The following is a 12,645-nucleotide window of genomic DNA, read 5'->3' as shown; positions in this document are numbered from 1 at the left end:
AGCTTGAACTCAAATATACAGGTGGCATTTTGCCCCTTGACTTCTTTGCAATTTCCACATGATATCCTTCAACTTCAAATTGATCAGGAGTCCCTGTTACCACACTCAGTCAAATGCTGATTCAAGGGCAGTAACTCTCGTCTTATCTTTAGAATTTAGTTCTGTGGTCCATATTTGGTTCAAAACCGTAAAGAGGTCTGGAGCAGAGTGGGTCTGGCAAAACAGTAACATGACAGGTCATCAGTGAGTAAGTACTTATTCACAGTACCCTCAGAAATGCATTCTGTCATTTTGCTGATGATTGAGAACAGATTACCTAAGCAGTAATTATCCAGATTGGATATGTCCTGTTTTTTTTGGTGAACTTGATATACCCGGGGAGTTTCCCCACACAGTTCGGTATATGCTATTGCTGTAACTGTTCAAAACCAATTTAGTAGAATGTGCAACTAGTTCTGGAGTCCAGGTCTTCAGTACTACCGTTGGAATGTTGTCTAGAATCATAGAAAAATAGGTGCAGGAGTAGGCCTTTCGGCCCATCGAGCCAGCACTGCCATTCAATATAATCATGGCTGAACAACTAAAATCAGTATCCCGTTCCTGCTTTTTCCCCATGTCCCTTGATTCCTTTAGCCCCAAGAGCTAAATCTAACTCTCTCTTGAAAACATCCAGTGAATTGGCATCCACTGCCTTCTGTGGCAGAGAATTCAACAGATTCACAACTCTCTGGGTGAAAAGGTTTTTTTTTTTCCTCATCTCAGTCCTAAATGGCCTACGCCTTATTCTTAAACAGTGACCCCTAGTTCCGGACTCCCCCAACATCTGGAACATTTTTCCTGCATCTAGCCTGTCCAACCCTTTAAGATCCAGTTGCATATCCTTTGCTATATTATAGTGTTTTCAGTTATTTCTTCATATTATGTGGTGCATTGAAGCAACTAATTTTATTGGAAGACATGATTGAAGGAAAATGAAAACAGAATGTGCTATGCACCAGTAAACTCTGATAAATTGTGCCAATGGTTTTCTTCTCCTTGACCTTACAATGTCATTCATAGAAATAAAATTATAATTATCTTGGCTCCTCTCATGTAGTAATATAGCAGTAACACTCTCAAAGTTAAGCACTTCTCAGTTGGGTGTACTGCATACCACTGCATTGTGCCACAGACAGCTTTTGTTAATAGAGAAAGCACACCACTATTTCCTTATGATTCCTATGGCAAGCAGCTGGATGCTAATGTAAAGCCATTCAATACTCAGTTGTTCCGTTCTGATTTATTAATTAATACATAGAATAAATAAAATATATTGCTTCTCTATTAATGTGTGTGGGAGGGGAGGCATTGGGAATAAATTAGGTTACAATGTTTGCAGTTTGCTTCAAGTGAAATTATACAAATAACCAATTTAATTTTGCTCCTCCTTAAGCATTTGAATTTCATTAAGCCTCAAATTCAAACATTGCACAAATAGAGCAGCAGTGTCTGACAACAGCCACCTATTGATTCAAGTGGAGTTCATATAGTTTTAGGATACAGGTGCATACTGGAGTAATGAGATGTGCATTAAATGACTTGGATCAGAAATCCAGAGACGAGTTTGAAGCACTCCATAACATTGGGGCTCAATAGTTCCAATTGTAGTGAAAAATCCATTGTTTCTTTCAAAAGAAAATGTTGATTCCATTCTGGAACCATACAATCTCACAGTACAAAAATTCTGTGTCGACCAACATTTATTGGCCATTCCTACCTCCCCTTAAAATGAGAAGCTTGCAGAGGAAATTTAATAGTCAACTGCATTTGAGAGCCCAGAGTCAGGTACAGACTGGGAAAGGATGACAGATTTCCTCCTCAGATGGAAATCAGTGAACCAAGTGGGTTTGTAATGACATCCATAACACAGCAAAGTCAGTAATGGACTGAGTGACATTTTGTTCTGTGAAACTCTGTGTTTCCTCTCCTTCATTGCAATGCCACAAAGGATTCTCAGTGACCAATGCAGTGGTCTAATCAGGAGTTCACAATTGCCATCCTTGATTGACGACAAAAAAGTTCACCAATCAGAGTTGAGTTCATTGCTGATTCTCAACCTTTTTACCCTTGCGGAACCCTTGAAATAATTTTCATGTCTCAGGGAACCCTTACATAAAAAGTATTATATATCTTTATTAATCTCTTTCTTTCTCTTTAATAAACTTAAAGTTCATAGGGCAAACATAATATATTTTCTGATAACTGGTTTAGGCAAAAAATAACTTGTGTTTTTCTCGTTGACAATGCAAATAAAAAAACTGAAATCAAACTGCTTGTTCAAGAGACCTCATAAGGAGGTTTTCATTCACACAAAAAATAAACAACCATATCGAGAGAGAGAGAGACAGAGACAAGAGAGGGGGAGAGGGAGAGGGAGGGGGAGAGGGGAGAGAGAAAACAACACACATAAACTTTTGATAAACTTACAAAAATAAACAGAAATATACTTAAATTTTTGAGATTCATATAACATTCCTAAATGATGGGTAAAAATGATTAAATAACGTGGGTGAATGAGGGGCCGTACCTGCATGCCAGGAAGCACACACAGGACTGATGGATATCATGCTTGTGTCTGTACTCGAGCGAGTCACTTGATGATACACGAATCAGTCACGTGCAGCTTCTGTCCACTGACCACTAAAGGCCGGTTCACACTGGCGCCGTATAAACGTCGCTAAATATATTCCCTATGATTATTATACTTTTAAATGATATAACAGGTTGAAGACTTTATTATAATACCCAAGAATATGCCGTATGTGTTTACATATGATTAGCCTATTTATCACTATTTCTCTCGGAACCCTTAACGACCTCTCACGGAACCCCAGCGTTCCAGGGAACCACGGTTGAGATACGCCGATCTGCACTGATAGCATATTAAGCATTTCTAACATCTAATTTTCAGAAGGAAATGTGAAGTTAACTTTCATGAAGCAATTGTGTGGGCCAAATATTTTTACTAAAATTATTAGTTTCAGTGAATGCAAGTTTTACCATACATTTACAGTACACTGATAGCACTCAATACCAAAGTCAACCCTCCCCCACACAACCATGAAAATGGGGCTTCATAAGCTGGCAAGAACATTCAAGTGGAATGTAGTTGGAGTCAATCTGGCTCAAGAGTGGTAATGCAAGATATGATCGTTCCTGAACAGGAAGCAGCCTGAATTTTAATTCAACAGTAAATTTGCAGCCAGCCATGGTGAAGTTCCAAGTAGTGAGCCTGAAGCTATGCACTTTTCATTAGGGCAAACGGTATACAATTGTGCATAAGTCATGATGATGAGTTTATTGGGTTAAGAGAATTAATTGGGTACACACTGAAAGGATTTAATATGCATGTGTGCACTTGTCTCTTTCAGCATATGCTACTGAAAAATCAAAGGCAAAATAAGTACGCATCTTCCTATCAGCACAGATGCTCTCGCCCAGCAAGTCCCCTCATGCCTTCATATAGCAACAATGTAGACCAGCCCAAGTTAAAGCTTGAAGGGAACAAGTGTTCAAGTTCAAGTGAGTTTATTGTCATGTGTCCCTGATAGGACAATTAAATTATTGCTTTGCTTCAGCACACAGAACATAGTAGGCATTTACTACAACATGGAAAGGGTCTGAGCACAAAGGCATACAATAAGCAAGCTGGCACACATTAACCAATAACCCAGCCATAAGCAAATAGCCCAATTCTTTGAGGGTACAATGGAAGGGAAGAATTCCAAGGCAGTAGACCATGACAACAAATCTGGAGTTCAAAGGTGGACTGACAATGAACTAGGTGATCTTTTCAGTAATCAAGCTGGTGCCAAGTGCACTGTACCCAATGAGGATATCCTGAGGGGGAGTGTGGAAGAGAATTAAAAGTTAAAGAATAAAAAGAGTCCAGGATCACCATTAACTCCATGCAGGCTTGCATTTTGCTGTGTAGGTGTTAGTGGAAAGAATGCATTAGATTGCTTTCTCACTGTCTAAGCCAATGATAAAGCATATACATCTCATCCACAGTAAGCCACTGCCAGTGGGGAAGATTTCAAACTAATGTTAGCCCGCTGACAAATGAGTATCAACTATGCAGAGCACCAGCTGTTCAAGCATTTGGTCGTCTGGCACTGGTGTAAAGCAAAACCACAGCAACCTGCAAATCTCATTGTGCAGCATCTATTTATGCCACGTTCTATGCACAAAGGAGACCAAACTATGTGGTCAATGCTGTACTTTGTGGACACCCAAAATCAAGACCCACGCAATCTTAAATTGAACAATAGTAGAGCAGAAATAATTCTAAAGTAGAAAATTACTGTGAAATTCTCAGAAACAAAAAATATTTTTCAGTAGAAATTTCCCGATCAGTACTACCCTGGTTTACTTAGAATAAGGCAAAATAATTGCTAAAAGGAACTGGCCACGAAGAAAACATTTTCAGTAGAAATTTCCCTGCCTGCATTAGGAGAAGAAAAGTATTCAGTACCAGTTAACATCGAGATATAAACTTCAAAATATACCCATAAATTTAATTTAGATTGTATTCAACCCATCTGTGGCAGCTCTGATCATAATCAGACCAGGTCTTCAGATTTTCCATTGAGAATATTTTTCATCATCTGCTCAAACACTTCAGTATCATCAATCCCAGGAAATTGTATGGATCAAAATTCCAATCATCTCACTCAGATCCTGGCTACTGTTAGTACAATTTCTCCATTCCAAAAGTGATCTTGAATGCCAGAGAAATAGCTTGTCTTCCAAAACTAAAACTGAAACTTTAATCTGGTGTTACTTTTTGAAATTGTTGTAATTCTCAATTCATTTTTTAATTCAAAACTATTGATGTGACAAACTCAAAATAGAAATAATATAGCTAAAATAAATTTCAATATATTTTCAACATTGAAACCACATTTGCATTAAACCCATTCTCCCTGCTTATCCAAATTTTAATAGTCAATAGTCAGATTTATTTGTCACATGCACAATGAAGTGCAGTGAAATGAATTTTCCTGACAACAAGCATTCATGCAGAGAAGCACAGGAGGGTTATTGTGGGGAAGGGAAGCAGGTAATAAAGTATTTTTAAAAGAAGTCTTTAAGAAGGAACTGCAGATGCTGGAAAATTGAAGGTAGACAAAAATGCTGGAGAAACTCAGCGGGTGAGGCAGCATCTATGGATGCTGCCTCACCCGCTGTTTTTAAAGAAGTCTGATTATTTTTGCAAGGAAACAAGTGACATTTTGCAAATAGCAAAATCCCATAATAGCAATATAATGAATGACAAGTTTGTCTTCTTAATTGTTATCGTTGAAGGACTAGATACCAGGAATCCCATCCCTCAAAGCATTATTTTTTAAAATATTTCAGTGGGATCTTTAGCATTCACCTCAGGATACATCAGACCAGTTAGTTCTTCCACTAGTGCAATGCTCTCTCACACTACACCATTTTCTCTCTGTTCACAATTTGCACAAATTTTAAGTCTAACGAGCCCCCATCCTCTAATTGAACCATTGTATGAATGCTAAGGTAACAGAAACGCAGGGAAGAGATTTTTTTTTCTACACTTATCAGTACAATCATTCCTGTGTGGAAGGGAGTGAGGGAGGGAGAGCCCTGGAGCTATTTTCAGAAAGAATTTTCAGTAATGAGTTATACTCCCTTTGCTGTCAACGGCAACATTTTCAGTCTAAAAACTAAATCATTCTACCTCAAATCAAAAACAAAGTAGGTTTATCCCTGCTTTTATTGCAAATTTCACACACATAGATTTCCCTTTTCTTCCTTCTCCTAATGAATTAGTTTTGCTCCTTTCCCTAACGTATAATTTATCCATTTTGTTGGATGCGCTAGTTGTTATTCTCATCCTTTTCATGCCCATCCACACTTGTCCTTGAGGTGTGCTGATATGTTTTCATGTACTCTTGCAATCCTTGTGTTGAAGATACCCTCACTGTGCTATTAGGCAAGACTCAGTAACGTTGAATATTTTCAATTCAAGATGGACAGAGACCAAGAGAACCTGAAGATATTGTTGCCTGTAGGCCTTTGCTGTCCTCGTCTTTCTGGGTGGTGGAGATCATATATCAGGTTGGTATATCAGATGGACGTAAACTGTCCAGTGTTGTTGCTCAATAGATCTGCAGTGATACTTATTCCTTGTTTCACAATGATCTGATTCTCTTCCCCCTTCCCTCTTTATCTTTACACTCTTTTTCTGAGGTGGATTAAAAAAAAGGATTGTCCTTCTGAATATTTATTCCCTACCATAGAGAATTTTAATTCTCATAGTTCTTCCCTTAACACCAGAAAAGCTTTACAAGCCAAAATGGAAAGAGCAAAATTACTACAGGAAGGAATTTCAAATGTTCAAACGAAAAACTAAATAAGCTACTATTTCATCAGTTCAGAAGCAGATCTGTAATTTTATATACAAATCATCACATAAATTCAACAGTATCATTCACATTAATTATAAGCCCTTATAAATTGTAGACCCACCCATTATATTTCAAATCTATCCATGATATAAAGTATTCTCAAGTATCCAGTCTAACTTGAATCACTGTTCTTGTTGCATTCCAAAATCATGGATTATTGGCATCTGTTGACAAATTCATGATCTTGATCACTTTCTCCATCAGCACTAACTCACCATCTCATGGCTGTCCCAGTTGACAGGTCCAATTTATCCTCTGAAACACACCATGCTTCAAAAGAATATTTCCGTTCCCGTATCAAAGATCTCAAATTTCAGCAACTCCAAGCCTCATGCTCTTGTGAACTTTTCGTACCCTTCAGTTTCCTGACCCCCATCTCTCTCACAGTGTTACCTCTTAACATGTTTCCACTATGCCTTCTGATCTTCCCCTCGTTGATTCCAAATAAACCATCCTCCAGAGGTCTTAACTTCCATCCTATGTCCCCCATTTTAGTGAATTTCAAGTGCAACATGATGATGAGGTCGTCTTCTGTCATCCTCGCTTCAATACTAATTTCTTTGTCTCCGTCTTTTCACCCCCAAACCGTGAACCCTTTCTTCCATCTTCAGAATTTCCATCCAACTTTGTCCCGTCACTGTGGCCTAGTCCCTGTCCGGATCTATTTTTGCTACTACCAATTGGCCACTTCAATTTTTCCATTCCCCCCATCTCCTATTTCGATCTCCTCCAGACATATCATCAGTAATTAACAAACCCTCAACACACTGGTCCAGCCAGCACATCACCATTTGCAACACATACTTTCTTGGTCTCTGGTCACTCTGTTTCCTTCTCCCCGACCCTACCACATTATCTGCAGCTTCAACTATGATTATTTCCTGAATTTGCCCAGTTCTGATGAGATCATCAACTTGAAACATTAACTCTTAGTTTCTCTCATCAGACACCGCTCCACTCGCAGAACACAGCAAATCTGAGGTTTTGGCATCGGACTGTTCAGAAATCATGATTGTCTGTTATCTGGTTCAACTCCTTACATTGGAATGTGAGCCTGGGTTGAGACAGCAGGCAGGTCAGGTGAGGGCAAAGCCCAGTGGTGGGGTTTACAGAATGCAGCCAAGATCCGGACTGTGAGCCGACGGTATACAGCTGGCGCTAGGGTCTAGAATACTGCAGATCAGGAACATAGGGAGGCTTGTGGCTGGAGCCAAGGCCTGGTGTGCTTGTATATTCAAAGCTCTTTTTTAAACTCATGGGTTCATTGGAAAATTGATTTTACTGCCATGCAACCTTCTAAAGAGGCAAATTAAAACACTGTGTAATAGGTGTAACATCCAGCAGTCTGTACAATCTGCTAACTAAGTACCAAAGATACTAGAGGACTAGTATGCCGAGTACCACCAAAGTCCTACGAGTGCCAGATTATCAGTTTTACTGTATTTCTACCATTTCAATTCAATTTTCCAGCACTTCTTTTTTCCTTTCAGCTTACTTTCTACCTTTCAGGTGTTGCGCAGTTGTTATCTTATAACACGTTCCATAACACTAATTGGTTATAATGCAACGGATAAATGAGGAACATTATTTGTATTACACAGTGGATTGGTTATAACTTGATTTCAATCAGGAGGTAGTGAACTAGCTCCATTATTTCTGGAAATTGACAAGCTGAAAAAAAAAGTTGTCTTGGTTAAAAAAAAGTCCAACATTCGCAGACAATATTGTCTTTTAAAAACTCAGCTGTTAGCTTCAAAGTGTGTGGCCATAGAAATTGACAAGCCATGGCTTCTACTGACACTTGTGTAATGAGACTCTACAAACATACAACCTTTAGTATTTATAGCTTGCAACAAAAATAAACCTGTTGAAAATTGTGGAAAATTATTTACAATAGTCTTGCGGGAAAAATAAACTTTGTGTGGCGAGTCTAAAACTCTCTAGTCCCTAATCCGGTGTCCCCACTGACACAATCCTTTTTATAACACAATTTTCTACAATGCAAGGTCTCTTATGCCCCTGTCCCACTTAGGAAACCTGAACGGAAACCTCTGGAGACTTTGCGCCCCACCCAAGGTTTCCGTGCAGTTCCCGCAGGTTGCAGGTGGTTGCCGGAGGTTGCAGGTAGGGAGACTGACAAAAACCTCCTGGAACCGCACGGAAACCTTGAGTGGGGCGCAAAGTCTCCAGAGGTTTCCGTTCAGGTTTCCTAAGTGGGACAGGGGCATAAGGAACACAACTGTTATGTTAGACTACCTGTATTTAGATGCCTGCACTATATTAAATGCTCCATCCCTTAATCCCACTGCAATGATTAAATAATGGTCAGACAGCCTGCTTGAATGGCTTGTAATTGCAGATCAGGGACAGGCTATGGCGCACTAAGTTCCTGCATAATGTTGTTGTTCTGACTAAAAATGATGATTAGGACTGCAAGACTGCATTTTGGTTTTTACTATTGAACATGAACCATTTGGAGCCAATATAACACTTTCACAACCGACAACAAACCAAAGCCCTTACAAGTATAGTTTATTATTTTGTCACAGTGGAAAGATTGGCTGCTTGCATATTTAACAGTTCCAATCTGCATTTCAAAGTAGACCTAAAGGTATTCCCCACTATTTCATCTTTCGCACCTCACATCTCATTCTGACAACTCAGCAATCATTAAATGCTTTGAATTTCTCTCCCTCTATTTTCATCCTAGGTTCTTCCCACATCCTCTCAAGTGTAACCTTTCTGCTCCATCTGGGTTAAATTTTATTCATGCTAGCGGCACATATAAAGGTAAGATCCGTCCATAAAAAATAACCAATTAATACAGTGTGGGCAAAGGGCATCTAGCCAAACACTTCCTGGATGAACATCAGCAACATCGGTATACTTTTATTCAGCTGGGCTAAGCTAAGGAAGTTGTATTTCCCCTTTCCCACACAAAAGATGCAAGACTTCAAACATAAACTCAGTCAGATTATTTGACATTAATTTCAGTAATCTCAATGAAGATCAATTTTGTTTGAAAAGCTGCATTCATACCATTTCATCCACAATAATCAGCAGAGATTAAATATTGTGACATGGTAAACAGCACTATTGTTATTCAGATGCATTATCTTACTTGTTGCTCAGACACAATAAATTAATTTGAAGCCAACCAGCAAAGAAAGATGCTTCAATAAAGTGACAACCAGCTAGTTTGATTTTGGTAATGTAAACTCAAAGACCTGCAGATGTTGGTTAACAGAAAAGGGTACAAAGTGCTGGAGTAACTTAGCACTGACCCAGCACTTGTGTCCAATTTTGTTAAAATTGGTTGAGGGAACATTGCTGGTCAAGACACAAAACTCTGTTGTCCTTCTTGGACCATTAATATCCATGCAAACCAGCAGATATGATCCAGGTAAAATATCTCATCTGAAAGATCACAAGTTCTCAGAACTGCATTAAACTGCCAGACTCATCTTGGATCACAATTTAGCGATTCAATTTTGAGGATGCTACCAAACGTAATCACACACAGAGTTCTGGGGGAATTCAACGGGTCAGGCAGCATCTGCAGAAGGGAATGGATAGATGATGTCGTGGGTCGAGACCCTTCTTCAGACTGGGAGGAGCGAGGGAGTGGAGGCGAATAGAAAGCTGGAAAAGAGGTGAACATGACTAAGCCTGGCACGTGAAAGGTGAAGGTAGACCCAAATGCTGGAGTAACTCAGCGGGACAGGCAGCATCTCTGGAGAGAAAGAATGGGTGACGTTTCGGGTCGAGACCCTTCTTCAGACTGGTGATAGGTGGATACAGCTGGGGGAGGGGGGGGTCATTGGCAGATGGGTGGAGTGACAAAGACTAGACGTGGAAAGGAGACAGCAAGGTCAGTTAAGGAAAGAGTGAAATGTAAAACCGGAGGAAGGGATACGATTCAGATTCAGGGACAATAAGATCATAAAATTCGCGGATGACACAACAGTGGTGGGACTCATCAGCGGAGATGACGAATCAATGTACAGGGAGGAAGTAAAACAACTAGTGGACTGGTGCGGCAAAAATAATCTAGAATTAAATGTCGACAAAACGAAGGAGATGGTTGTCGACTTCAGGAGGGCGCAGCCAAAGCATACACACCTCAACATCAGTGGCACTACAGTGGAGAGCGTGGAGAGCATAAAGTTCCTCGGTGTGCAAATTACAGACAGCCTCACCTGGTCCAGGAACACCACTGGGACCGTCAAACAGGCCTCACTCCCCACCAACATCCTCAGGACTTTCTACAGGGGTACGGTGGAGTCTGTACTCACGTACTGCATAAATACGTGGTACTCCACCTGCAACTGCTCGGACAGGAAGGCTCTGCAGAGGGTAGTGAGGGGAGCAGAGAGGATCATTGGCGTCTCCCTACCCTCGGTACAAGAACTGTTCCAGAGCCGCTGTCTGAAAAAAGCTCAGAGAATTGCTAAGGACAAACTGCACCCCCTCCACATACACCTGGATCTCCTGCCATCAGGCAAGAGATATCGAAGCATCAAAGCCCAGACTACAAGACTGCTAAACAGCTTCCTACCACAGGCTGTGAGGCTGCTAAACAGTCACTCTGTACTCACAGTCACTTGATTCTGCGGCTGGCACGGACACTTTAATAACTGGCACTGGCCACTCAAATCAGCTGCCCCGGACATTTTATGATTGGTTTATTGTATTTTAACGTTGTGTTGTACCTGCTTTTAACTATTTATACTGTTCCATCAGGGACTGGATTGTTTTTAGTATTATGTGTGAAATGTTTTAAATTTCATGTGCGATGCTCCGCTATTCCCTGGGAAACGTCTTTTCATTTTGCACTGTACAACTGTTGCTTGCAAGATGACAATAAAGGTTGATTGATTGATTGATTGACTGATTGAAAGGGGACAGAAAAGGAGGAGGACATCTGAACAAAAACCAGCACACTAGAAGTTTAAGAATTGCATGAATGCACTGTCATGAAACACACATTGGTTCATATCTGGTGGAATGAAATGTACACGGTAGAGGGAAAGAAATTCCATTGTGTAAATAAACTAGTTAATTTAAAGAGGCACATTATGTGTACCGTCTACATGGCTCAGAAAGAACTTTTGTTAACTCTATGTAACTGGATCCTTCTCACAGTTCTATATTAATTGCTTCTGACATCCAACCTGTGGGTTTTTAATGTCAGAGTGCCAGCTTCTTAGACTACTGACTTATGCCAACAGTGCAGTTATCCAACTGAGAAAATGTGGACCAGGCACTTCAGAACGTTGTCCACTCACAACATAATAATACTTAAAAAATAATCGAGCCATCCACAGTACGGATATGGGATAAAAGGTATAACATTCAACGCAAGATCAAGTCCAATAATATCCGATTAAAAATAGTTCAAATGTCTCCAATGAGGTAGATGGGAGGTCAGGACCACACTCTAGCTGATGAAAAGACAGTTGAGTTGTCTGATAACAGCTGGGAAGAAACTGTCTCTGAATCATTTTCAGACAACATGTACAACAATGGCAGTTTTATTTTTTTCATTAAAAAAGCTACAGAATCAACTTAGCTCCTCCAATTCAATTATTCAAGTTAGCAGTTTATACATTATATTTCATACAAATTAGACGTACTGTAATTTAACTAGATCAAAGTATCGTAAACAAAGTGTAAATCTGAAATTGTTATTTGTATTAAGTTGCTTTAAAAAGGACAATGTTAACTTTTGTACATAATCAATTTAGCAGTTATTTCCCAGCATTGATGCTATCATTACAGGACAGCGGGAAGTAAAATAAAATCCAAGCCAAGAGTTACAATCACGAGTTACAAAACTTTGCAGGAAGGCAAGGTAACAAAATTAGATCCAGTTGTTCATAATTTCTTTATTGAGACGGTAAAATGGGCTACAAAAATAAGTATTGATGAAACGTGGCTCGGTTCCATTTGGATGACTAAGAGTTCATCAATTCTCAACATCTCAAACTTAATGCCGGGAGACAGAAAAATGTGAAGAACTTTTTTGGTTCTGCAGATGTGGAAATCGGCAGGGCTGGACTTGACTTCCAAATGGACTCCGCAGAGAACGTGCAGTTTTTTGCATCGCTCGGGGTAGAAGGCGTGAACACTTATGGGGGGAGAGACTTGCCACGTATTCTCCCTCCTCCTT

The 12,645-nt window shown here is 39.8% G+C and overlaps 1 protein-coding gene across 6 annotated transcripts in view; it reads right to left on the bottom strand.

The window, feature by feature from the left end:
• The window catches only part of p4ha1 (prolyl 4-hydroxylase subunit alpha 1), a 69,655-nt gene that overhangs the window by 39,025 nt on the left and 17,985 nt on the right, over positions 1 to 12,645 (bottom strand). The gene's annotated exons all lie outside the window — the stretch shown is intronic.

This window comes from Amblyraja radiata, chromosome 37, assembly GCF_010909765.2.
Source record: "Amblyraja radiata isolate CabotCenter1 chromosome 37, sAmbRad1.1.pri, whole genome shotgun sequence".
In the NCBI taxonomy this organism is placed as follows: domain Eukaryota; kingdom Metazoa; phylum Chordata; class Chondrichthyes; order Rajiformes; family Rajidae; genus Amblyraja; species Amblyraja radiata.
The sequence above is the reverse complement of the archived record's forward strand: the minus strand, read 5'-3'. Positions and strand labels throughout refer to the sequence as shown.